At 47.5% G+C, this 27,446-nt stretch overlaps 2 long non-coding RNA genes across 11 annotated transcripts in view; one reads left to right on the top strand and one right to left on the bottom strand.

The window, feature by feature from the left end:
- The window catches only part of LOC106506943 (uncharacterized), a 525,822-nt gene that overhangs the window by 268,210 nt on the left and 230,166 nt on the right, over window positions 1-27,446 (bottom strand). The window lies entirely within an intron of this gene.
- LOC146394551 (uncharacterized) lies at window positions 10,434-14,500 on the top strand. The gene is made up of 2 exons (XR_014835141.1): window positions 10,434-10,694; window positions 14,226-14,500. It is a non-coding gene; the product is annotated as an uncharacterized LOC146394551 (long non-coding RNA).

The following is a 27,446-nucleotide window of genomic DNA, read 5'->3' as shown; positions in this document are numbered from 1 at the left end:
CTCAGGAGTTCCCGTCGTGGCTCAGTGGTTAACAAACCTGACTGGTATCTATGAGGATGAAGGTTCGATCCATGGCCCCGCCCAGTGGGTGAAGGATCTGGCGTTGCCGTGAGCTGTGGTGTAGGTCGCAGACGCGGCTCCGATCCCGAGTTGCTGTGGCTGTGGCTGTGGCCAGTGGCTACAGCTCTGATTGGACCCCTAGCTTGGGAACCTCCATATGCCTTGGGTGCAGCCCTAGAAAAGACAAGACCAAAAAAAAAAAAAAGGAACAAACTCTAGATACATGCAACAACATGGATGAATCTCAAAAACAAGGTACGTGAAAGGGGCCAGATGCAAAAGAACACCAACTGTGTGATTCTGTTTACATGAAGTTCTAGACTAGGCAAAGCTCGTCTATGGTAACAGAGGTCAGAATAGTGGTTACCTTGGTTGGAGGATGTTTTGACTGGGAAGGGACACAGGAAATTTTCTAGAGAGATGGGAATTTTCTTACCCTAAGGGGGTAGTGTCTACATAGGTGCATGCAGTTTTCAGAACTCGCAAAGTGTATACTTCAAATGGGAGTATTTGCATGTTAATCATACATCTGTAAAGTCAATTTAAAAAAATAAGCCACTGATACAGTCGCTGTGGTTTCTTGACCTGTGCTCTCTGGAGTCTTTGGGATCCATAAAACAATACATACAATTGTGAGCCCAGGTGTTTATTACAGGACAAGGGCTCTCATTTTCCTCAGGTTCTACTCTGATCAGAGTGTCTGCAATTCAATTTGAACACAAAGACACAAGAAATGAAGCACCTCGAATAATCATTCTGTGTGACAAGCCCAGCCAACCATTTCCTTCACAGAACTCAGTACCCTTTGGAGGCTGGATTCCTGCAGACACAGAGCCATGGCGGAAAGAGCGAGGTTCCAGAGGGGGGTACGAGGCCAATCCTGCACCGTGGAAGGGAAGGAAGGGCTGAGGGTCAGGTCTAAACCTGAAGAATGACTGGGCTGTTTCACCTTGCCTGCCCATAAGATGGAGGAGAAGCCACAATTGCTTAGGTGGCTACAACTTACACGGGTTTGAAGTCACAATCTTGTCATGCCTGTTTAACTCACCACAATGCAGTGGAATCCTATTATCTGCCATATATTACTGGCTGACACACGTGGGAGGGAACTGCGGACACCATCAGCCACACCTCATTCCCTCGGGAACTGGGGAGCTTGGGAAATTCTGTCCTGGCAAAAGCCTCTTTGAACAGTCATCTGAGCACTCCAGACTTCAGCTGGGATGGCGCAGCACCCAGGGAGGAGGAGCACGTGTGTGCCTGTGTGAGCATGGGCACACATCCGCAAGAGCTGCGCTGGCGCTTCGTGAGATATTTCAGAAACTAGCAGCAGCAGCAGCAGCAGCAGCGCTTGGGAAGTTGAAAAGCTGAAACCTGTGAATCAATCCGAGCACAAAGCTCTCCGTTTCTAATTCGGTACCTGTTTTCAACACCTTGCAGAGAGTCAATCTGTGCAGAACCTCACACTCTTGGCATTTCTGGTACTCAGTTCTAGGAGGCTGCAGTAACAGCAGGTGTCTAAACCACTGATTTTTTAGAAGATCCCACACCATCAATGACATCCAATCTGCTCCTGTAAATACTCAGGAGCTTTTCAATGTCCATATTCAAAACACTCCATAAGAAGCTAAGACTTCTGTCTTCTATGGGCTATCATTAAAGCTGACCCTAGGGATGTTTAAATTCATTCTTTCAATGTGTATTCATCACACATCTACTATGTGTCAGGCCATGGACGTACAGGAGGAAACAGGGCATAATAGCCCTGCCCTCGTGGAACTCACGTTCTAGAGGATTAATGAATAAATAAATTATACATTATGTTAGATGATATAGTAGGAGAAAAATAAAGCAGAAAATGGCAGAAGTGGGGCTGCGATTTTCGATAGAGTGGTCATGAAAGATGTCACTGAAAAGAGGACAGTGAAGCAAAGACTTTTAGAGGTAAGGGATTCAGCTCTGTGAACAGACTGCCCCAAGGAGCAAGACCAGCCAGTGCATAGGCCAGGAAGCAGGAGCATGCTGGAGTATTACAGCAACAGCAACCAGGTCAATGTGGCCAGAACCAAATAAGCAAGGGAGGCTAGAACTATGAGATGAAACTAGGGATGTAGTAAGGGCCAGACTGTGTAGGCCATTGTTAAGACGTGGACTCGGTAAGGACATTATAAGGGCTCTGACTCTGAGTGAGATGGAGGGTCCCAAGCAGAGGAAGGAATTGCTCCAATTTAGGTTTTATTTTTTAAATTTTTATTTTATTATTATTATTATTATTTTGCCTTTTTGCCTTCTCTAGGGCAGTTCCCATGGCACATGGAGTTTCCTAGGCTAGGGGTCTAATCAGAGCTGTAGTCGCCGGCCTATGCCACAGCCACAGCCACACCAGATCCAAGCCACATCTGTGACCTACACCACAGCTCATGGCAACGCTGGATCCTTAAGCCACTGAGCAAGACCAGGGTTCGAACCTGCAACTTCATGGTTCCTAGTCAGATTCATTAACTACTGAGCCACGACGGGAACTCCTCCAATTTAGGTTTTAAATGAATCACTCTGGCTGCTGTGCTTAGAACAGACTACAGTGGAGACTGGGCAAAGAGAGTGTGTGAATGTAAAGAAAGATCAATAGAAACTATCCGATCTGAATAACAGACAGAAAAAAATACTGGAAAAGGTGACTAAAGCCTCAGGGAGCTGTGTGGTCTAACAGTCATGTCATTTAGACACCCAGAGGAGAGAAGAAAGAGTGCAACTCTGAAAAAGTATTTGAAAAATAATGGCTGAAAGTGTCCCAAGTTTGACAAAGGACACAAACCTATGTAATAAAGGCTGAATGGACCCGAAATAGGACAAACCCAAAGAAATCCATGACTAGACCCATAAACTGGTGAAAACTAAAAATGAAGAAAAACCCTTGAAAGCTGCCTGAGAAAAACAACGCATGGACTATAGGAGGACATCAATTTGAATGGCTGCAGGTAGCTCACAGAAATGATGGAGGACAAAAGGAAGCAGCAAAACATTTTTAAAGTGCTTTAAAAAAAGCCCCATCAGCACAATTCTAAATTGAGCAAAAGTTGGAGTTCCCTGGTGGCCTAGTAGTTAAGGATTTGGCATTGTCACTGCTGTGGCTCAGGTTTGAGCCCTTTCCTGGGAACTTCCACATGCCATGGGCATGGCAAATAAATAAATAAAGTAAAAGTATACTTCAGGAATAAATGAAAGTGAAATAAAAATATTCTCAAATGATAGAAAATTAAGAGAATTTGTAATCTGCAGAGCTCTGAAGGAATTGCTAAAAGAAGTTCTTCAAACCAAAGGGAAATGATAATAGCAAAAAACTTGGAATATCAGAAATAAAGGAAGAACAACAGAAATATCAACATCTGAGTAAATATAATAGACTACTCTTCTTCTTTTTTTTTTTGTCTTTTTTTTTTTGTCTTTTCTAGGGCCGCTCCCATGGCACATGGAGGTTCCCAGACTAGGGGCCCGATTGGATCCTTAACCCACTGAGCGAGGCCAGGGATTGAACCTGCAACCTCATGGTTCCTAGTCGGATTCGTTAACCACTGAGCCACGACGGGAACTCCTAGACTACTCTTCTATTTTGAGAAATTTAAAATATGTGTGATCACTGAAAGCAAAAATTATATCAGTATTTTCAGGGGAGTTAATATATATAGATGTAATATATAAGATGGATACAACACAACAGAGAGAAGGCAAAAGACTTTAAACAGTGGTAGATTTTGTACATTCCAATTAGAGAGGCAAAATATTGATTTTAACTTTAAATTGATGGTTAAAAGTTAAGTATATATTTTGTAATTCCTAAAGTAACCACTAAAATAACCATATGAGATAGTCAAAATCACAATAGATAAGTTAAAACTGAACACCAAAAAAGTTCAAATAACACTATGACTCCATGCAATGTGCTATTTTGGATTGAATCTCAGAATAGAAAGAGAATGAGTCAAAAAATTGGTGAAATCCAAATAAACTCTGGAGTTTAATTAATAATAATGTGCCAGTTTGGGGTTTCTTGATTTTGACAAATGTATCATAGGAATGTAAGCTGTTAACAGTGGAGGAAACTGGGTGAGGGACATATGAGAAATCTGCATTATCATTGCAACTTTTCTGTCAATCTAAAAGTTTTCTAAAATAAAGGCTTTACTTAGAAAATGTTCAAATAACCCACAATTAGGCAAGAAAAGGCAAAGAGAAGAACAAAAACCAGAGGGAATAAACAGGAACCAAATAATAAAATGGCAGGGTTAATCCAATCAATAATTATATTAATACAAATGGTCTAAGAACACCAATTAAAAGAAAGATGGTCAGAATTGATAAATAAAAGAAAAACATGACCCGATTATACACTGTCTACAAAAAACTCATTTCAAATACAATGATAAAAGTAGGTTAAAAATGAAAGGAGGAAAAAGATGTACCATGTAAACACTAATCAAAAGAAAGCTGGAGTAGCTCTATGAATATCAGACAAAAGAGATTTCAGAGAAGAGAAAATTACCAAAGATCAAGAGGGACATTACATAACAATAAAAAAAAATCAATTCACCAAGAAGACAGAACAATACTAAATGTGCATGCACCTAACAATAGAGTTTCTACTTCATGAAGCAAAAACCGGCAAAACTGAAAAGAGAAATAGAAAAATCCACAATTATAGTTAGAAACTTTTCAATTCTTGTCTTAATATATAGAATTGGTAGGCAGAAAACCAGCAAGCATACAGATTAAACAATGATGTTAAACAACTGGATCTAATTGACATTTATAAACATTCCATCCAACAACAGGAGAACACAGTTTTTTCAAGTGAACATGAAACATTTACCAAGAGAGACAGTATACTACAAATCCTAACGAGTTTAAAAGAATTAAAATCATACAAAGTGTGCTCTCAAACTATAATGGAATTAAACTAAAAATCAGTAATAGAAAAGTAACAAGAGAAGGGTCAAACACTGGAAAAGTTAACAACATACCTCTAAATAATCTTTGGGTCAAAAAGGAAATATCAGGGGGAATTTAAATATATTTTGAACTGCACTGGAAATTAAAAGGCAATTTGTTCAAATTTGTGTGATGTATCTATAGCAGTGCTTAGAGGGAAATGTATAACATTAAATGCTTACATTAGAAAAGGAGTGTTCCCAAATAACAACCAAACAGCTTCCATCTTAAGAAATTAGAAAAAGAACAAAATAAATCCAAATCAAGTAGAAAGAAATAATAAAGAGTGGGAATCAATGAAATGGAAAACAAATAAGCAATAGATAAAAATCAGTTAAAACAAAACCTAGTTCTTTGAAAAGATGAAAATTTCTAGCAGGACTGACTGAAAGAGAAAGAGAGAAAGAAAATACGAATTTCCAATATCAGGGAGAAAAGAGGAAATGTCACTACAGACCCTGAAAATATTAAAAAGATCTTAAATAAGGGAATAATATGGGCCACTCCAGGCACATGAATTTGAGAACTTAGAGAAAATGAACTGCAAATTACAAACTAGCAAAACTTACCCAAGATGAAATAGATAATCTGAATAGTCTATTAACTATTAAATAAATTAAAGTTGTTAAAAACCTTCCAAAAAAAGAAATCTCTAAGATCAGATGGTAAGTTCTACCCAACATTTAAAGAAGAAATAACGTCAACTCTATAAAGCACATTCCAGAAAACAGCAGAGCATGGAACACTTCCTGACTCATTTTGTGTGGCTGACACTACTCTGATATCAAAGCCAGACAAAGAGAGTAGGAAAATATTTCTCATGAAAATAGACACAAAAATCCTCAGTGAAATATTAGCAAATTGAATCCATCAATATATAAAGCCATAGCACAACCAAGTGGGATTTAGCTCAGAAACACAATATTCAAAAACAGATACATGTAAGTCACAATATTGACAGTTTAAAGAAGAAAAACCACAAGACCCTATTGATTGATACAGAAAAAGTACTTGATAAAATTCAATATCTACTCATGATTTAAAAAAAAAAACAAAAAACTCCCAGCAAACAAAAAATATCAGGCTTTTCTTCAACCTGATAAAGAGACATCTACAAAAACCCCGAAATTAACATCATACTTAATGATGAAAAATGAAATGCTTTCTCCCATGATCAGGAACAAGGCAAGTCTGTCCACAATTACCTTTCACTTCAACACCAGTGGATCAAGCAGTGCAATAAGGCAAAAAAAAGAAACAGAGGCACATGTACTGGAAATGAAGAACTAAAACCATCCCTATCTGCAGGTAACATGATTGTTTACACAGAAAATCCCAAGGAACTTGCAAAACAAAACCAAACCTCCTGGAACTAAGAAGTTTAGCAAGGGTGCAGACATAAGGCCAACATAGAAAAATAAACTGCAATTCTATGGACTAGCAGTGTAAAATTGTAAACTAAAATTCTTAAAAGTGATATAATTTATAATCATTACAGAAGAATGAACTTCTTGGGCATAAATATAACAAAATAATAACAGGATCTGTATGCTAAAAAAATACAAGGCACTGATCAAAGAAATCAAAGAAGACATTAAAAAAAATGAGAGAAATGGAATGATAGACCACGGTTATAGATTGCTAAAGTTCAACATAATAAATACGTCAATTCTCACTGAAATGATTTATAGATTTAATGCAACACTGATTAAAATCCTAGCAGGATTTTTATACATACAAAAACAAGCCTGCTTCTAAAATGTATATAGAAAGACAAAGGAAAGAGAAGAGCTAAAACAAATTTGAAAAAGAATAAAGATACCACACTACACAATTTTCAGACTCACTCGATAGCTACAATAATCAAGACAGTGTGGTATTGGCAAAGGGATAGACACAGAGATCAATGGAATGGAATGAAACATCTAGAAATAAACTCGGAGTAGCATGGCCAACTGATTTTTAATGAAGTTACAAGGAGTGGGCACTGGCCCTTTTCGGCATTCTGTGGTCGGGACAGAGATGGGCACAGGGAGCCCTGCACTGAAGGGACTCTGACTCTCCCCTTGGCTCCTGACGAGAGAGCAGGAGACCCTTCCCACTAACCGCAGTCTTTTCAGAAGCAGCCAACAAAGTGGAGAAAAGTGTCCTCCACAGAGGAAACCGGAAGGACCTGGCATGTGTAAGGAACGAGGAGGTCAGGGCGGCTGGAGCACAGGGAGCGAGGGGACAACAGGAGGTAAGGACAGAGGTCACGTGGGACCTGGTCAGCCCCTGGGACGCTCCTCTGAGGTGTGCCATGAGAGGGTTTTGAGCCAAGGAGCAATACAATCTGACTTAACTTTTTAACAGACTCATTCTCACTGCTAAGCTAATGACTGACGGTGGGGAGATGGGACGCAACACAGCAGGGAGACCAGTCAGGAGGCTGCTCGGATAATTCAAGTGACAGATAATGGTGGCCTGGACCAAAGTGGAAGCAGTGGAGGTAAGGAGAAGTGGTCAGCTCTGAACATAATCTAAAGGGTATAGGTTGTGGTGTGTGTGGGGGGGGGGGTGTGCGCGTGCTTGTGATGAGCAGTTCTTACTGGTGTGGTTGAAGGAAAGGAAGGAAGGGAGGGAGGGAGACTGATTCGAGAAGACTGCTCTTAAAGTGATTATATTTCCCCTCCATGCTGTTCACTGGGAGGCTGACTCAGAGGTCTCACGACTGCTTCGAGCCCCTGGATGCCCAAGACTCGGGAGTGTGCGCCTGTAATGGGTGAGGCAAGCAGAGGGTCATCGGCTTGGCTTCATGGGAATGTCCGACCTTCTCCCCTGAGGTCTATGGAAGAAGAACCACCCTGCACAGGTGCCCTGCTGGATGGCTGGACATCATGAGCCCAGCCAGACTTTGGTAAGCTGGACCCACTCAATGGACTTTCAGATCGCAAATGGATAGATTTCCTTTACTCCATTTCATAGATTAAAAAAAATTAGGTGTGGAGAACCATAGTAAGGTGCCTGGTATTCCTGATCAAGTGGGTGGCAGAGTCTCGGCTTCCATCTGCTGCTCCAGCCATGCACGGGAACTGCTCTGGGCCAAGAGCCACCTTTGCTTGCTTTCCTTACTGATCTGATCCTTCTAGACTGCCTAGAGGCTATCCCTCGTGAACCAGGCTGGCTGTGCAGTGGCCTGCGGTGGGGGTGCAGTAGCTGACACCCTCAAGGACTCTGCTGTGCAAGGAGCCCCTTGGCTGTCTGCCTGTAAGCTCTGGGCTTCCGCTGATCCAGGCAGGGAAGGCAGACAACTAATAGAGGTGGCAGGGCACAGTGCCAGGCCAAAGCAGGGTGACAAACAGTGTGAGGTGTCCAGCATGTGGTGTGCTGGGTCTAGACCGATGCTCTGAAACAGAGCTGAGGGCCAGCCCCCATTATGGTTTTTCTTTTTAGGCTACAGAGTTGCTATGTGCTCAGTTACATCCCCTCCAAACCCATATGTTGAAACCCTAACCTCTAGGCCATCAGAATGGGACTGTATTTGGGGAATAAGCCTTTCCAGAGGTGATTAAGGTAAAATGAGGCCACCAGGATGGGCCCTAATCCAATATGACTGCCTTTATAAGAAGAAGAAGTTTGGACACAGGTGGTGCAGAAGGAAGACCACGTAGAGGACACAGGGAGAGGACAGCCATCTGCCAACCAAGGAGATAGGCCTGGAACAGATCCTTCCCTCAGAAGGAACCAACCCTGCCGACACCTTCATCTCAGACTCCCCGACTCCAGAAGAGTGAGATAGTGCATTTCCGTGGTTGAAGTCCCCTCCGTGTGGGGTACTTCGTTACAGCAGCCCAAGCAAACTAATACACGCGTCTCATGGTTCAGCTGGTGTTCTTAGGTCAAGGCCTGACAAGTGTGGTCCCTGCTAGTCCAGGCCTCATGCCCCCAGTTAAGGAACAACCACAGAGGCAGCAGCAGCCATGGAGTGGGGACTGGAGAGGGGCCACGCAGAGCGCTTCCCGAAGCCTCTGCTTTCAGCATCCCTGCCCTCTCTTCCCACAGCCTCAAAGGGCCAGTCATGGGCAGGCCCTGAGCAGCTGCAGACTCTTCCAGGCCCTCCACACTGCCTGGAGGAGATGCCACAGCTGGAAGTTGTTCCCCTGGCCTGGCCGCCTGAAAGCAGCTGCAAGCAGGGGTCCAGGGCAGGGCTGGCCCTGCCGAACAGCCTTCTTCTTAGGCCTCTGAAGCCCGGGGACCGCCCACGATCTTCATCAAGGCGCCAGGAGCTCTAGCCTGTGGGCGCACCTGCTTGGCGCCTCCGGGACAGGAACTGGAGGCTGTTTTTAGCACATGCACCCTTTCCTCTCTTTCTGTCTGTCTTTTTTTCTAAATAAGAGAAGGCAGTTCCTTCGGTACCAGGAGCGAAAAGGGGGGGGGGCAAGAAATGAAAGACTCGGAGAGTGTTACACATAACAGTGGGCGTATTTTATGGAAAGCAGCCGACAATCAGTGTTTGCAGACGCCTTTTATTTTATATTATTTCCTCATCTGTTCAGCTTTCTTGGGCGGGAGCCAGAAAGTTAATATTCTCAGTCAAAGTCGGCCTTTTATCTGTCAGGTTCAAAATGAAACCGAGTCGCTGGGGTTTTAAAGCATCTCAACCAAAAGGCAAACACACCTTCTCAGCAGCCCTGGCCCAGGGGCTGTCACTGGGGCTGCCACACCTGCAAGCAGCACCCGCTGAGGCCCTCCTGCTGGAGCTCTTGATGAGGGCTTGCTGTAGTTCCTTAACCATGACACAGGTCACCCCGGGAGCCTGGGAGCCTGCCTGTCTGTGCCTTTTGGCATCATCAACACAGGTGCCCGGCTCGCCTCACCAGATCATGTGGGAACTGCGGGGGGGGGGGGGCAGAGAGTTTGGAGGGAGGTGGGAGGAAAGACGGGGAGGGGGTGGGAAAGCCCTCGACCAATCCTGCTTGGGGTCCTGAAAGGAGCCTCAAGGAACAGTGGTCTGAACAGAACTGTAGTAATTTTAAAAGAGGCCTGAAGGAGTTCCTGTTGTGGCTCAGCAGGTTAAGAACCCCACTAGTATCCATGGGGTTGCGAGTTCGATCCCTGGCCTTGCTCAATGGGTTAAGGATCTGGCGTTGCCATGAGCTGTGGTGTAGGTTGGCAGCTGCAGCCCGTAGCCCGGGAACTAGGTGAGGCCCTAAAAAGCAAAAGCAAATAAACCAACAAACCAGAGGCCTCCCAATTCTTCAACAGTGCTCCTATGACAGGGTGGCGCCTCACCCCCTTCTCTTGATTGTGGGCTGGCTTTCATGACACGTCTAACAAAAGCAACCAAACATGAGGCTGGGTGCGTTCCAAGGATAGACGATAAAAGGCCATACACCTTTCCTCTGGCTCTCTCTCCCAGCACAGCCCCCTCGGGAGCCCTGAGTGGCCACGTAAGAGCTCCAGCTGTCCCGAAGCCATGCTGGAGGGACCATGTGGTGAGACCACCAAGAGAGAGCGGGAGCCCAGCTCTGCAGGCCCCCAGCTGTTGGAGGCTTCCCAGCCCAGACATCCGAGAGAGGAGGCCTTCGAGATGTCCCCACCCCCAGCCATCTGACTGTAGCAGCTGGAGAGCCTGCCTCGCTGCGCCCCGGAACCCTGAACCGTGAGAGGTAATAATAAAATGGCTACTAGTCTTTTACCCTGTTAAGTTTGGGGCAGTTCGTTATACAGTAAGAAATAACCAGTACCTCAAAATCTGCCTTCTGATTTTGAGCAAGACTGTGGAAGGTAGGTCCCCTTTTGCCCTAGGAATCCTCCCTTGACAGGGCAGCTGGGAGGAATGAACTGCTGACCTCAGGTCAAAAGGCCTGAATTCCAGGTCTGACTCTTCCTGACCTGACACCCTGGTCCATTCATTCAACTCTTCAGGACCTCAGTTTCTGTATCTATAAAATGGGGATGACAGCTAAGGCTGGCTTCACAGAGATGTTAGAAGGGTCAAATGAGACGGTGAATGTAACTCCCAGATTTCCCAACGCCCTGAGTACAAGATCTGTGAATAACGTATTTTTTCACATAGCAAGATCTATGTAACCTGCAGCAAGTGTGACAAACAGACAGCTCTAAGAGCAAAGGGGCCCTTGGTAAAATAGAAGAACTCCTCAGAAGCTCCTCTTCACTTTTATGCTCTATCACAGGTTATGTGGGGGCAACCAATGAAACCATCTAGCCAGGGAGATGCATCTCATTCTGGGAAGCCCATGGCTTTGTGGCCCTCTTCATCACACCCCTATCAAAGTGAGGGCCTCTGCTGTCAACTTGAGGCCTCCCCTGGGTTTGGAGGCCACTTTAAATGCAGTGGGGTGTCTCCAAGGCTAGAATCCCAGAAGCCCCCCTGTATCAGTTATACACCACCCAATGCCCAACTCAGCTGAACTTAAGAGCATACTGGAGGATCAACTGCAATTGAAAATCAGCTCAGTGGGAGGGGATGAGGAGCAACGCTTTTCCCGCATGCTTCATGGCCCCACATTTGGTTTGGACCCAGAATTCTGCTTGCCTTTCTGGGTGTTCCACCTTCCTCGCCAAGCCTTTGGCGAACTTCTGGGGGCCTCTTCCCTCCTCACAATATGGCCGCTGCTAATAAAGGCGTAAATGCTGCAAAGCACTTATTACAGTAATATTATCTTTATATTACCCCAGCATTACCAGGCCGTGCGCAGGGGCCGGGGAGGCGGGAGAACCTCTCCGGTGCTGTCAGTAATCGGAGGAAGGCAGTTTAGTTTAATGATAATGACTTACACTTACATAGCTGCCCTCATCCCAGAGGACCCTGGAGCACTTTACAAACACACTCTCGTTCGGAGCCTTTCTAACAAACCTGAGACGCAGCACTCCTTATAAATAATATATATTCTGAGTGCCTCTATATACTGCAAATGTATGATATAAATATGTATAAGTATAACAAATATGATTTTTGCATGTTACATTTATAATCTTTAAAAAAAAAAAAAAGGTGACCCATCCTGGGTGTGCAGCCACAAAACAGACTCATAGGGTGCAAAATCCGATCAATAGGTACCAGCGTGGGGCTCTTAAAAGCTAAGAAAATCATTCAGGGTCTGCATTCACTGGGTTCCTCTTTCACTGGGAAGGTCATTCTCAGGTCAAGTTTATTCAACCAGTTCCAGCTCAGGGTGTGTCAAACACAGATATGGGCAGTCCTAGATGCCCACCAGGGCTGGCTCTGGAGCCCTGACGCGGATGCTGTGTGATTATAAGCAAAGCGTGAGATTTCTCTGGGCTGTGGCCGATTCCATAACATAGCTGGATGTAAGGCTGTATGGTAGATCATGGTATCCCTCCCAACCCTTCCGGCCCTCGATCTTTGAAAATTAGCCTCCACACAGCTGCTCGAGCCAGAAACCAAGGCATGGGAGCTAACATCTTCCTCCCCTTCACCCCCCACTTCTGAACCAGCACCAAGTCCCATCAGTGTTCCCTCCTGAGTCCGTCTGGAACCTGCCCACAGCTCTCCACCTCCAAGACACCACCTGGTTCCAGCCACCATCATCTCACCAGGACACAGCCATCGTCCCTAACTCTTCTCACACTTGCCTCAAAGATCTGCCCTCCACATAGCAGCCATAGCAGTCATTGTCATTGTCACTCCCCCACTTAAACCTTCCTAATGACTTCTCAGTTCACTAGGCAGAAAACCCAAACACCGTAGCACTGCCCTCAGGGCTATGCATCCAACTCTTATCATCCTTGACCTCACTCCTTAACTAGCCAAGCCCCTTCCTGCCTCAGGCCCTCTGCATCTGCTGTCCGTTTTGCTAAAATGACTTCCCCATCCCCTATCACCCCCGCCCCCAAAGAAACTCCTCATCCTTCATTCTTCCACTTAATGTAGCATCTGGAGAGAGCCCCCCATCATCCCTCATCTAAATTAGGTTCCTTTGTATCTTCTTTAACAGCCTGTTCCATTCCTCTACAACACTTAGCACAATTTGAAGTTAAATATTTGTGTGTTTATGGACCTGGAATTCCCCCCCCCCATAAGATTCTAAATTCTCTAAGAACAGCGAGGAGGGCATTCCTAGCCTGACGTATAGTTGGCCCTCCATAAATACTTACCGAATATATGAAAGCATTGACAATTTCCTGGGTCTTTTATAAATAGCCACATTTAATACTCAGCAACCCCCACTGAGAAAGAGGCTCAGAGACAGAGAAAGAAATGTCGCCAAGGTCAACCAGCTGGTGAGTGGTAGAACCTTCAGGGACAGCCTCAGCCTAGGCCAAGACCATGCCCCTCCTAGAGCAACCCACACCCCGTGACTGAGGTGGGGTATAAAGGTCTAGCCATCTTGCCTCAACTCATTGCATCACTGATGGGCCATCCTAGCTCCAGAGCTCCCCATGGAACAGCTGAGACTGACCTCAGGCTTGTATCACCACTCAGCTTCTCCTTCCGCCCTCTCTTGCTTCCTTCCCCTCCCCCGACCCCTCAACATGGGCACCAATCTCAAGGTCATTCCCTAACAGACATTCTAGTTGCTAAACTCCATCCCAGAGTCTGCATTCTGGGGCATCCAACCTATGACACTGAGTCTCCAGACCTTCCCATCACGTACCCAGCTTTTGCACATGGTTAATGCATTTTTACCAAGGGCAGTGCCCCCCCCCTTTCCCCCTGGAACAGAACAACCTGTAGCTTCTGTAGCACACCCATTCCTGAGTCTGGTTTCTCCAACTTGAGCATGTTGAAGGGCTTGTTAAAACACAAAATACCAGGTCTCAGACACAGAATTTCTGGTTCAGTGGGTCTGGGATGGGGCCTGGGGGTGTGCATTTCCAACAAGTTCCAAGTGATGCCGAGGCTGCTCTCCAAGGACTGTGCTGTGAGAACCACTGGCACAGGGAAGCAAGAAAGAGAAATGGTGAGGGTCTTACCTTCGCTCTAGTCTCTGTGGTCCCTTGGCAAGGTAGCCTTACAAAGTTTCCATCCAATTGAGAACTTATATTTAATGGTGTCTAAATCTTCATAAAGAAGTCTGGCCTGAGCGGACCATTGGGCAGGAAGGCCGGGAGACAGAACACAAGTAAGTTGCTCTTTCCCTAAGTGTCCCTCCATCCAGAAGCCTGGCTTCAATTTCTGTTTTACACTCCGTTCCCCTCCATCCCACCCCCAGCCCTCCTGAGACCCACTTGCTCAGGAAGCCGTCTCTGCGGGCACAGGTACGCCAGACACTCCCGGCCAAGCCACTGAGTGTTCGAATCTCCACTCCGCGTTCCTTCAGCTGGAAGTCTCCAGAAGAGTGACAAGAAAACAGCCGAGAGGTGGGCCGAGGCTCAGGAAGCTAACTGAAGAATGACTCCTCTGCGGGGCGTTAATACCTTGCAAAGAAGTGAATCTACTGGCATTTTTTTTAGAGTTTAATAAAAATATATATGCACCGTGAGAAAATCACAGCAATAATTCCTTGCACCTTTGTTCCAAGAAGCCCAAAGCACTCCCCATATATTATCATATTCATTATCCTATTTTCTTCACGTTTCTCATTAATTTTTTTCTGAGGTGATATATTAATATGAAATTCTAAATCGCATTAAGGAGACCATGAGCCCAACTCGTTCTCCTCACCCTAAGTCCACCTTTCTCTTCTCCTCTTTCCATCCATCATCCTCACTGCCCCTCTTCTTCTCCCACCCAGCGGAGGGTAAGTCGGAAGCTGGTAAGCAGCTGATGGGGGCAGTCAGATTGGAGGGGGGAGCATCAAAGTGCTGCTTTGCCAGTGGGCTGCTCACCCTGGCCCCTTCCCTAGGACCCCTTGATCAGATCAGGACTCTGATGCTCCTTGGGGAAGAAGCTGCCTTGCAGCCCAACTCCCCTTAGTGGGTGTAAAACCTACTCCCCCAGCCTCGCATGCAAGAGGGAAAGAATCAGGCTCATTACAGATATTATCATGCAGCACTTCATATTTCAAAGAGCTTTATAACCGCTAATTAGTTATTGCCAGAGAATATGGAAATGGCACCTTGCTGGAATCCCAAAGACAGGAGGCCAGACTTCCGCAGCACTGCCTGGCCCGGCCTGCCCCCGGGGCCCGGGGATTCAGGAAGCGCGGCGACCCCAGGGCAGAAGGCACAGGAGGCTTTTAGTCCTGGCCAGTGTGGTTCTGAGTGGATGCTCCCGGGGTTAGCAGACTGCATTCTGTCTGCTTAGGAAGAACCCAGAGACAGGCTACTGCTTCAGGTGATAAAAGAAAACATGCAGCTGAAAATTAAAACAGCAGTCTCAGCCAGAAGAGGCAATGAAGCATATGTCCTTCCCACTGAGCTGAGTTCGATTCCCGATCCGATGAAGAATGGGCCTGGGGTGCACACTCAGGGGATGCCTGCATGCACAGCAATAGCGAGCTCGCTCCGGAAGCCTCCTGAAGATCGCAAGGGCACACGGGGGTCCTGATGAGGGTCAGAAGCCCCCTGTCCCTATTCTTTTCAGCTAAGGAATTGCAACCACAGGCCTTGAATGGATGACAAGGGTGTCTCCCCCTGCTACCCAGGCCTGTTTCTATCCCATCCCCATCCCATCTAACTCCACTTTCAAAAACACTTCTCCAAGAAGGTTCCGATCTACAGTCTGCAGCCCCCTCCAGAGAAAGGAGGGATGAGGAGCAGCCTCGTTCACCCTGGATAACCTCGAGCTCATTTGAATTTCATTATAAATCCACTCACAAGCTGGAATCAGCAGGGGCCTCAAGGAGGCGGGCCCTGGCCAGGCTGACTCAGCCTTCTTGGAGGGACGCTGTCTTGGATGAGAGGGGAGGATGCAGAGAGCACTTTTCTTTAAGACTTCATCCCTCATCTTTCCTGCAAATGGGATGGGGAGGCACTGCGTGAAAAACAACAACAACAAAAAAACTCTGAGCAGGGGCAGCCAAAGCTTTCCTTCTAGTGGAGTTCCCCTTGTGGCTCAGTGGAAATGAAACTGACTAATATCCATGAGGATGCAGGTTTGATCCCTGGTCCTGCCCAGTGGATTAAGGATCTGGCGTGGCTGTGGCTGTGGTGTAGGCCAGCAACTACAGCTCCAATTGGACCCCTAGCCTGGCAACTTCCATATGCTGTGGGTGTGGCCCTAAAAAAAAAAAAAAGTTTCCTTTCCTTCTAGCAAAGCTTGGCCACCACTGAGGTCAGATCGGGATGGGACAAAGGCTCAGGAAACCCTCTGGTTTACAGAAATTCTGCCAGGCGGCAGCATGGAAGGCTCCTGGGTCACTCCAGCTCCCAGGGAGTGATCAGAAATCTGAAACACAGGTGCCCCCAGCTTTCCTCTCTTCCTGGTAATGGGACACACAGAGGCCACTCAGTGGCCTTATCATTATACTTCCCTAATAACTCCAGTGCGTGTGCGAAAGCAGAGTGAAGAAGAAGGGATGGAGATGCAGTCTGCTGGGACTGGGTCTCAACCTACGTCTTCTAAAAGCATGTGTCTCTGATATCCAAGACTCTGCATCGGAGCGAGGTGTTTTGCACTTGCTGGAGGGTTCCCTATCAGAAGCTGTCTGTTCTTAGCACATAACTGTGCTGTGAAAGAGATGGATGTGCCCCTGGACCTAATTTCTCAGCACTCCAGCAGGAGAGGAGGCACCTCGCCCTCGCCTGCATTGCAGATGGCAGCCCTCGTAATGAGAAAGCACTGAGGTCCAGCCTGTTTGGCAGGGACGGGCAGGGGTTGGGGCGGGGGCAGGGGTGGGGGTTGGACTGCACCCAGAGGTTTCCCAAGGCCTTTGGCAACAAGCACTTATGCAATCTGGGTCCTCCTAGGACAGGACAACCGGCCCCTCCTGCCTCTCCTTCCTCTCTTAGTTTCTGGCTGAGGCAACAGGCTGGGAGGTCCTAGGCAAAGTCTTCCTGCAGAGCTTAAACTGCCTGGCCTCCTAACACCCCCTCCACTCCCCTGAGATCCCAGAAACTGAAGGTGGCTGCCTTGGTTGGGAGGTGGGGATCCTTAGGCCAAATTGGCCTCTCCCTTCCTCCTGCTACCCAGAACTGCCATGAGGTTGCCCAATCCGGGCCTTCCTTTTCAGTCCGGCCCCCTTTGGACACTCCAAGCGAATAAAATATGCTTCCACTGCAAAGGCCACCCAGAGCCTTGTCTCTCAGCTCTCTGCGGGCAGCTGGGAGATGGGCCCCATGAAGCTGGGGTGTGCACCCCCGGGCTTTTAGCCACCTGCGTGGCTTGAGGACAGAGTGCTGGAGGAGCCTGCAGAAGAACTCTTTTCCTGACCTGTTCGAATCGACTCTGCTCGTGGGACAGATACTGCTGAGTGTGCAGACACACACCCAGTCCAGATACGCTCCCCCTGACTCAGGCCCCCACGCTCACACACGCCTCTGGAGGTGTCCTCAGCCCTGTGACCCCTCCAGCTTTAGATGTGCATTCTATTACAGCTGGCTAACCACTGGGACCGGGAGTGATGCCGGAGCGAAGGGAATAGGACCATTCCCTCCGCCATTCCAACTGCTCCCCCTCTGGGCAGAGGGAGCAATCCCATTCCGGTCCTTAGTTGGGCATCCCAACTAAGGGCAGGTGGCAGGTGGAAGGTGAGCTTTTGGCAAATCCGAAGAAAGGGAGCTGAAGGAGCAGGAAAGGCGAGGAGGAGCTGTGGAGGAGGGCTGGGGGAGACACAGCGCCCCTGTTGAGGGGTGACAAATTGGAGTGGGAGGTGCTTGGAGGCTGACCTCAGAGCTCTTCTCTCACCCCAGCGGGAGGGCACCACAATGTAGGGAAAGTAGAGGTTTGGGAGTCAGGAAACTTCCTGCCTGACCTTTGACCAGGAGGTCACTTCACCTCACCAAGTCTCAGTTTTCCTACCTCTAAAGCAGGGATGATGACATTTGTCCTTTAGAGGTGCTGGCAGGAGGAGCAATAATGTTTCTCAAGAGCCTGGAACAGAGGTAGGCCTCAGCAAATGGCTGCTATTATCACAGCGCCTAAATGAGAAGGGATCTTGGAAGGTGTCAGTTCTGGGCCCCATTCGCAGGGGACCATACAGGACCCATGGTGATGTGCTGCCTTCTTTTATGGCAAAGCCATGCCCCTCAGGACCCATTCCAGATATCCAGTCACCCAGGCAATGGTGGGAAGAGTGGCAGTGGTTATAGGTTACCTGTCACCCGCAGGGACGGAGTGCTGGGGAGGGCAGCGTATAAGGTTAATGGTGCTTTGGGCAGCTCCAGAACACGCTCCAAGGGAAGAAGAAATGCACGATTTTCCCCTGCCCCTGGGGAAATAGTTTTCCCATGGCTTGAGGTTTGGCCAGAACCACCAGCGGGACCAGAGACACAGGAAGCCACAGACACGCAGACCATCAACACAAGGAAAAGGCAGAGAGAAACTCCCAGCTTTGGGACCATTCTCATCTATTCTCTGAGCCCCTGGGGCGTCTTGATCAGCAGCACAACACTGCACAGGGAAGCTGTCAGTTTTGTGTTGAAGGACCCAGATTCCACTGGCAGACCTCCTGTGTTTGAATTCTAGCTCTACAACTTAGCACCCCTGTGACAATTTCAGTGTGCCTCTGTTTCCTTCCCTGTCAAATGGGAAGACTGCATGATGCCACATACAGGGTAAGCGCTCTTGCAATGTCGGCTTTAGCGATTCTACTCCTTGCCCAGCTGCCCAGCATTGGGAACATCTCTCTGGAGGAGGGCGGGTCAACTAGGGCTTTGCTGCTGATGCAAAGGGCGCGGAGGTGCGGCCGATGCGCGGAGTAGCCCGCAGCACCGTTTACTTTTAGCTTCTTGCGGCCGCAGGGATCCACAGCGCTCGTCGCTTAGCCATTCTCTGGGCCGCTGCCTGGCAGCAGGTTGCTCCCCGAGTCAGGATACACAGATTCCCTCCCGCTGAGCTTTCGCTCAGCTCCCTGCCTGCGCCCTCTCCCGAGCTCGACTGCCACGCCGAGGCGGATCCAGGTACCGCCCCCAAGTCGGCCGGAGCTGCGAGAAAGCCCCGCGTGCCCGCGAGCCGAACACCGTCCGGGGACTCGGGGCTGCCAGGGGCCTCCCTTCCCGCTTCCCTCCTCCAGCGGGCGGGGCGGGCGCCCGTGCCCCGGAGCTGAGACGCTGCTGCCGTCTCCGGAACAGCGCCCAGCGGGCCTCGCGCCCGGGTCTGGATGATCCGCCCGGGGCTGAGAGGGACAGACTTTGGCTCTTCTAAGGGGCAGGGGCTGGGGGCGCGGGGGGCCGCCCTCTGGGAGGCGGGGGTGGGGGGTGAGGCGATGAAGGCGCCGTAAGGAAGGAAGAGAATAAGAAGATGATGGAGAGAAGGGGGAAGGGAGGTGATGGTGGAAACGGGGGGGAGGGAAAGAAAGAGGAGGGAGAGAAAGGGCTAAGACCGGGCGGAAAGGAAGGGGGAAGGTGACAGGTGAGGAGGAAAGGGGAGGGGAGGGGGGCGGCCTGGGAGGGGGGGCGGGGAGGAGGAAGCCTGGCAGCCAGGGAGTGGGCGAAGAGGCAGCGGGGAGGGCGGAGGCGAAGCAGGAGGGAAGGGAGCTGAGGGGAGACAGAAGGAGGAAGCGAAGGTGGGGGAGGAATTCAAGAGGGGCAGGAGGGGAAGAGCCGGGGGACGGGAAATGGAGCCCTGAGACCTAGGAAGAGAGGAAGGGGCGGGAAGGCAGGAGGAAAGAGGAGGGGAAAGCTTGGGTTCCACCTCTTGCCCCCAGCACCCCCAACACGCCCCTACACACATTTCCGTGAGGGATTCTGTGAAAAGGAGCCATACAAGAGAGAATATAGGGAAAGAGGGCTCTTGAGAAAAGCGCCGTGTTTGAGAGTTCAGACCTGAGATCTCGGAGGGGCTGGACGCAAAGGTCCTGGCACACAGCCAGGCCAGACAGCCGCCCCCCCCCCCCCCGCCCCCGGAAAGTCATTGAGTCCAAGTTCAAATCCCTCTTCTGTCTGGGAGGTTCACTGGGCATACGACCTTGGAAGCAGGTGGCAACTTGCCCTGAGCACTAGTTATCACATTTATAAAATGGGGATGAATTAAATGCCTGCTTTACAGGGATATTAAAAATAAATTGGGTTAAACAAACAAAGAAATGGAAAGGCCTTGATCTCAGTGGTCGCGGTGACCTAGCGTTTCATTTAGTGCCTGTAGGAGAGATGCACGTTGGCATGGCACCTGGGCTGAAGCACCATCCACAGCCCCTGTGTGCTGCTGACTGCTTCTCAGACGGGAGCACCCTTGCTCTAAAATGCCTAGGAGATTACCACCTCTGCCCCCCCGAGGGCTACTGGCAGCCTACGCCTCTCTAAGCAGGTGCTGGGAATAGAGACACAAACCCATCCCTTGCCTCTAGGTAGACAACTCCAGAGCTTCCCAAGGGATCAGGCAGAGTCAAGGCTTATCTGAGCCCACATCTGTGCGGCTCTCCCCTGCCCCATCCTGCTTCCCTCACTCCTGCTTCTCCCCAGAGTCCTCTTGCAATAAGCCACCCACACCTAAATTCCCACCTCAGGCTCTGCTTCTAGGGAATTCCATGTAACACAGCACCTTCCTGAGGATGCGTTGTCAGTTTGCTGGGACCAAAAAGGGACCTAAGATTGGCCACAGGGTCTCCTGGAGATGGAAGGACCATACACAGCCCTGCTCTTACCCAAAGGGCCTCTGGCAGTTTCTAGGCTGCCCTGGGCTGCTCATACCTGTCCTAGGGGGATTGGAAAAAGATGCTGGTTGGGATTCAAAGGACTTAAAATAAAAACAAACTGGGAGGGGTATCCATCCCCCGAGGCTATAGTCTCCTGGGGGACCAGGTAGTCACCAGCCCTTGCAAACAGGGCTGATGCTATACCTCAAATATCCCAAAATGGCCGCTGGGGAGCCTGCAGGTGGGGAGGCTGGTGGAAGGGGAGGCTGTTGATCTTGGGGGCTTGTGGAGATGGGGGAGTCTGGGAGTAATTTAAAGGATGAGAAGGAGTCAGGGCACACTTGAATGGGGGAGGCGCCCACAAAGCTTCCATTTTGTGTGCAATTAGTCTAGGGATGCCCTCATTTGCATAAGGTTCATAAATTTGCATAAAATTGCTTGAGGCCCTAACCACCAGTACAGAAAAGAAAATAACATGAATCAATTAGCGGGACCGCTGCGACTAGAGTAAGTCTGGTTTTAGGGAATCCTCCCCAGTCTGGAGCACTCCTAAAGTCAGGAAGGCAACCCCTCCAGACCAGCTGAGCTGCTGGGCAACAGAGCCGTGCCCGTCCCCCTGATCCCAGGAGAAGGGATGGAGCAAGTTCCCCAAGTGGGGACTAGCAGTTGGGTGCAGGAGGTATGAAACCGAGGCCTGAGCAGATGTGGGCTGCAGGCTCCAGCTAGTGGAGAAGGTGTGCGAGGACCACGCCCGAAAGGACCTGAGGAGACGACGGGTCCAGTGTGAGGAGGGGTGCTCCGCATGCGGCCCCATGTTTATCGAGGGCCTTTGCTGCCTCTGCCTGAGCCATACATAGACTCATTTGGTCCTCAGCAATCACAGGAAACGGGTACAATACCCCACTGGAGAGCTTCAAAAACATAAGTTCGGAGGGGTTGCAGATTTGCAGCAGCAAATGGCAAACCCGAGCCCGCCCAGCTCCAGAGGCCCATAGCAAGCTCCCAGTGAGAACAGTGCCTGGCACTGGGCAGGAGCGCAACAGATATTTGTTGAGTCAGTGACTGATGTATGTGGGGATGAGCTTTGAGGGGAGGTGAAAGTCAAACCAGGGATGTTGTGTGGCAGTTCCTGAGGGGAAACGGATTAAAAGTGAACCACAGGATGCAATTTCCTTTTAAAAAAAAAAAAAAGCCACCTATCAGTCATCTTGAGAGTCTGGGGAGACGCAGCTAAATCACATTCCCCCCTCATAATTTCCATAAGCTGGCCTTTTGGTTTCTCTTTGGCATTGTCCCATCTTACCCACTCTGCTTGCCCATTTTCTGAGCTGTGCCTGGCACTCCCTGACATGCCACACTGTCAAGTCCAGTCTGGAACCTGTGGTCAGTCCTTGGAGAGAGAGCCGAAGCCCCAGTTAACTACAGCTAAGAAGCTAAGGTCATGGAGCCCAAGCTCATTTCCCACTGCTGAAACTACCCGGGATCTTATCTTTCCCTCCCATCCACTAGGAAGCCTTTGCTGATGAATCACCAATTTCTCTCTCCATCTTTCCCCTTCTCTTTTGCACTGACTCTGCTGCTTTAGGAGAAGTCTCTGGAATTTTTTTTTTTTTTTTTTTTTTTTTTTTTTTGCCTCCGCTCTCTCCCTGAACCTCCTCGTCTCCCAGAGCCACTGTTAATGAATCAAATTGCCCTTCGACTTGAATTACAGGGAAAGCAGCCTCACCCACTACTTGCAGTAGATGGGGTGGCTGCCCCCAGATCCACACTGGCCTCATTGCAGTGGCTCAGAGTGGATGTTTATTTTTGAATCTCGCATCCTTTATCTGAGAAAATGGACTACCAATGGGAAACAATTACCTACCACTTACCCCACAGGGCTTGTGGGAGCAGATGGCACGTGCGATGGAGAAGCAGCACAGTGCATTAATGTCATCAGCAACGATCACAGCCATAATGAGCCCACATCGCGGGGACTGAAACCGGAGAGAGGAAAGAGCAACAGCTGGGCACTTCAGCCAGATGTGGTTGCAACCACCCAAATGGCTTGTTCCAGTTTCACTTAATGGGTGGAGAGCGATGTGCAGCTACGAGAGGACCCACAGAAAACAGCCCCTGCTTTCAACCCTGCCCATTATCAGGAAGCCACTCTGCAGGGAGCACGTGGCAATTCATTGTTTACCTGGTCGCACTGAACTGCTTTCTTCTGCTCTGACTGAACAAAGCGTCTGTGTGTGTGTGTGTGTGTGTCTGTGACCACACAGTGCCTCTGCTAATTCTGCCTGGAAGGAAATGCAGGAGACAGTCCTAGTAAGGTCTATAAAGCTAGGAGTGATGTTCAAAGATAATACATAATGGATGTGAGAAAGACCTGCAGCAACACTCCATGATTTGCTGGATTCAGATGCTGTGATATCAGGGACTGTAAAGACAGAACGACAGGTCAATTTCTTAGCTATAGAAAGGACAAGGGTGAGGACCAATGATGGAGCCAGCATCCCTGATACTTCAGAGAGGTCCGGGCAGAAAAGGAAAAAATCGCCCCACCGCAGAGTCTCCCCGACCCCTGCCCAGCTTGCATCACAACCGTGACTTTGCTCCCCACCCCGCCTCTCTCTCAACACCTTTGCTTTGGGCTTTCTCAAAGCTCAGAGCGGGTCAAGAATGCCTTTGGATTCTTCCTTTTCCCTCCCAACTGGCTCCTGAAGTGGGCTCTACACCAACACTGTGAACACGTAGGGTCTTAGCACATACTCTGGTTCCTAATGTTTGGGGGGACAGGTTCATCTAACTAGGTGTAACCAAGTGAGAAGGGTTTTTCTGCCTGGCACCTGGCTGCAGGTAACAAATGAGCTCTTGAAGAGCATTAACCAGCTTCAACAGAACTCAATGACTGAGGGGGAGGGGGAACTGCACTTTTTTGAGGAGTATCAATCTTTAAAGTGATTATTTAACATTAAAATCATAGAATGCAAAAGTGCGAAGTACACACAGAGAAGCGATATTACACAATCTGCTCATTTGGCAGAGAAGGAAACTGAGGACCAGAGGGGATGAATGACTCGCCCAAGGTCACACAGCTTATGACTGCCTAGCCGTACTTGGTAAGCTCGGCTCTCAGACTCTGAAACATCTGCTACTACACTTTATCCAGTTTATACACTTTATCCAGTTACTATCTGTCCTTATTCCTTGTCACAACATACAATTTTTGTTAACTGTTTTGTGTACTCAAGAACATCGAGCCTGAGCATTTCATGTCTTAGTTAATCTTCACTTCCACATTTTTAGTTGCTGTGAATGCTGCTGACCTCCTCAACCCCCTTGGTCTGACTTCTTTCTCAACTGCTCCAGTGTAAGTATTCTTTGCAACTACCTATCTGTTGTTACATTCAAAGGACATTTACCAGGATGTTTTGTGGACCGGTACCAGGAGACAAATTTTTGCTGGTCTGCAGCAAGGTTGGTACAGAAACTAAGAATAATTGAAACTTTTATAGTAATTCAATAGAATAATTTTTGTCTGCTGAATGTAATAATAAAAATGGAGTTTGTATTTTGGATGTCTTTGTTAATTTTGTGTTATTTCATTTTTACTGCATCTTTTTTTTTTTTTTTTTAATGGCTGCACCCCGAGCACATGGAAATTCCCAGGCCAGGGACTGAATCCAAGCCTCAGCTGCAACCTATGCCGCAGCTGTGGAAATGCTGAATTCTTTGACCCACTGCACCAGGCCAGGGATAGAACCCGAACCTCCAGAGCAACCCGAGCTGCTGCAGTCGGATTCTTAAACCACCATAGCGGGAAATCCTTATTGCATCTTATTACAAAAATACTGTCTGTGACAACACTGGAGAGGAAAAGCCCTAATCCTTCTCCAAAGACAATAGAAGAAGCACTGCCGTAGGCCATTATCTTTTCTAAATCTGGCTTTCCTGGCATCCCTCCCACTCCATTCTTCTTGAAAGTTTGCATGTTGCCGTCATCTCTCCCATCCTCAAAGATCTGCCCTTTCCTGATGAACTCCTGTGCCCCTAATGGATCTCAGCAGAGAGGCTCCCCTTCTAGTAAGTCTCTCCTCCGCTGCTGTAGAGCCCTGTGCTGCCCTTATAAGCCACACAACGGTACATATCAGACTCCACTGTGACTGCAAAGCGTCACTGTTTCCCCAGCCCCAGCCTAGTTCCCAGGGAGCACTCGACCTTTGTGGTATGAAGGAACTTCACTCCAGGCCACCTTGGGGGCACACACTTCAGCAGGTCAGAAGGCCTTTTCTGTCCACTCATTCCCTCCTTTCTCCTTGGTTCTCCCTAACTCTTGCAGTAGGCATCCTGATAGTCCAATTTAACTGTGAGTTACAAAGTGGTACAATCCGTTCTATGGCCCATGTTCAGGTCAGAAAACCCCAGGTGCAAACCATCCTATGTATTATATGAGTTCCCTTTTGGGTGAAGAGGAAGGGACAGTAGCGGAGTTTCGTCCAGAGAGCTCATCCCCATGGTCTGAGCGCACCCTGCGATTCCTCTGTGGAGGAAAGTGCCTCCCTCTGATTTCAGCACAGATGGGCAGCTTGGATTTAAGTCCTAGCCAAGGAGAGTGTTACCCACCAAGGGGAAAGCCACAGCTTTCTCTGTCCTGTGCCTCAGTGGCTTGTAGGGTGAATGAACGGCAGCCAGGGTGACCCCTGGGGTAAGCTGAAGGTGGGACTAATTAGTGATCCTGTAGCACACTGCAAATAGAAATGTCAAGTGTTACTATTAATAGTCATGTTTCCTCTGCTCTGGTTTCCAAGATCCCTTATGCTTTCATTCCAGAGCCTCTAGAAAGTAATGAAAAAATGTGATTTGGAGGGAAAAGAGAGCTATAACTGTAGGGTACCTCAGTATGACTGGAAAAATAAAATGTAGATGAATATGCTGCCCTTCCAGAGTGACTCAAAAGACTGAAATTCTAAGAAAAATGTTAACTGCTTTAATACATAAACATGTAAAACTCTTGCAAAAAAAAAAAAAAAAAAAGAGCCAGAAACAATTAAAGGACAAGTGAAAAACTGGGCAAAATATGTTTTACATAGACAGTACTTAAAAGAGGAGGATCCTTAATATGTAAAGTGCTTTTACAATCAATAAGAAAGCAAAGAATACCCAAATAGAAAAACTGGCAAAAGGCATAAGTAGGTAATCCACAAAGGAAGAAATGCAAATTGACAATATATGTAGAGTGAAGACGTGCTGTTTTATTTGGCATCTCGTTGACTACCAGTGAGCCTGAATGATAGAATGTAATTTTTCATTTATCAGATTAGCAAAGATTAAACATATAGCTCATCCTCAGGCCAAGTGATGGGGAATTGGTATTTGCAATTGCCACTAATGGGAGTATAAACAGGCACAGCATTTCTGGAGAGCAATTTGGCAATGAATAACAAAAGCCTTGTCCGTTGACTCACAGATTCCACCTCTAGAGATGCATCCTAAGGAATAAGCAAACAAGTACACAAAGATGTGTACGGTAAGATTGATCATCTCAGTGAGCTTTAGAGTAGCAAAGCTGGAAGCTATCTAAATGTGTATCAATAGCTGATTGGTTAAGCATACAGTTGAAGACGATGTGGTCACTTTAAAAAGATCAATAGCTTCTATTAATATGGAAAGCTGTTGACATGTGGATGTCACTAAAGGAAACAAAGAAAGTTGGAAATTGGAGGAACTGGAGGTGGAAAATGATTTGGTTTTTGAGCATTTTTTTAAAAGTGTGTGCAGGTAGAAAATCATCTGGGTAAAAGTGCTCTAAAATCATACTTTCTGAGAGATGAGATTACAGACGATTTTTACTTGCTTATTTCATAGTTTTCCATAATTTATTGACTTTTCACAATGAAAATTTATAGTTATCGCCACTGAAAATTATGTTTTAGGGAGTACTTGGTCTGGTTATTCTGGCTACTTTATGGAGGTGGAAGAAGCAACAGATAAAGACCTAAGTCCATAAATTAAAAATAAGTAAAATTTTTAATCAGTGGTAAATTCGATTGTTCCTCTCTGGAATTATTATTTCATTACTCATTTTGGAATGCACTCACTTTATTCATGGAAACTTCCCTACCTCTAGGAGCCCCATCTTTTCTCTTGAAAATATCCCAGGACATTCCATTAGATTAGCTGCTTCTGATATCATTATTGGGTATACAACTTGTATTTTTAATTTATAAAATCTCTAATAAAAAATAATTGCCAATTAACTCTGCTAAAAGGCATCCTTCCCCAGGGGCATATATTATCATCTCAAACCTCTGTGTGAAGCTGTGCAAAGAGGTCTCACTGGGCCCAATTCCACTACAATCAGTGTTCCCAGGTGTGCAAGGCACCCTTCGCCTTTGCTGGGAGCCAGCAGCTCTAAGTGATCTTTCCATGTATCAACTTCTCGTTTGATTCTTAAAGGACCAAATCAGGGCCTGTCCCCATGTTTAGAAATGTAACCTGGGATACTAAACTGTCTTCTGTTGATAAGTCTTAATGTCGTCTTAGTATTAGGACAGGAATATGAAGGGTGTACCGATCTTTCACTGAGAAAATATTTGCTGAGAAATAAGAATATAGAAGAATCACAGTTCTCTCAACTGTATTATTATTATTATATATCAAAGGGCATATATATATATACACACACACACACACCATATGTATATTATGGTATACACACACACACACACATATACATATATATATATATACCCTAGATGATACATTATTAGTTTG

This window comes from Sus scrofa, chromosome X (genome assembly GCF_054392235.1).
Source record: "Sus scrofa isolate SSC_HxYL_T2T_F1_AM1 chromosome X, Sscrofa_HxYL_maternal_Yorkshire_Landrace_v2.0, whole genome shotgun sequence".
NCBI lineage: Eukaryota > Metazoa > Chordata > Mammalia > Artiodactyla > Suidae > Sus > Sus scrofa.
This window is presented reverse-complemented; position numbering and strand designations above follow the sequence as displayed.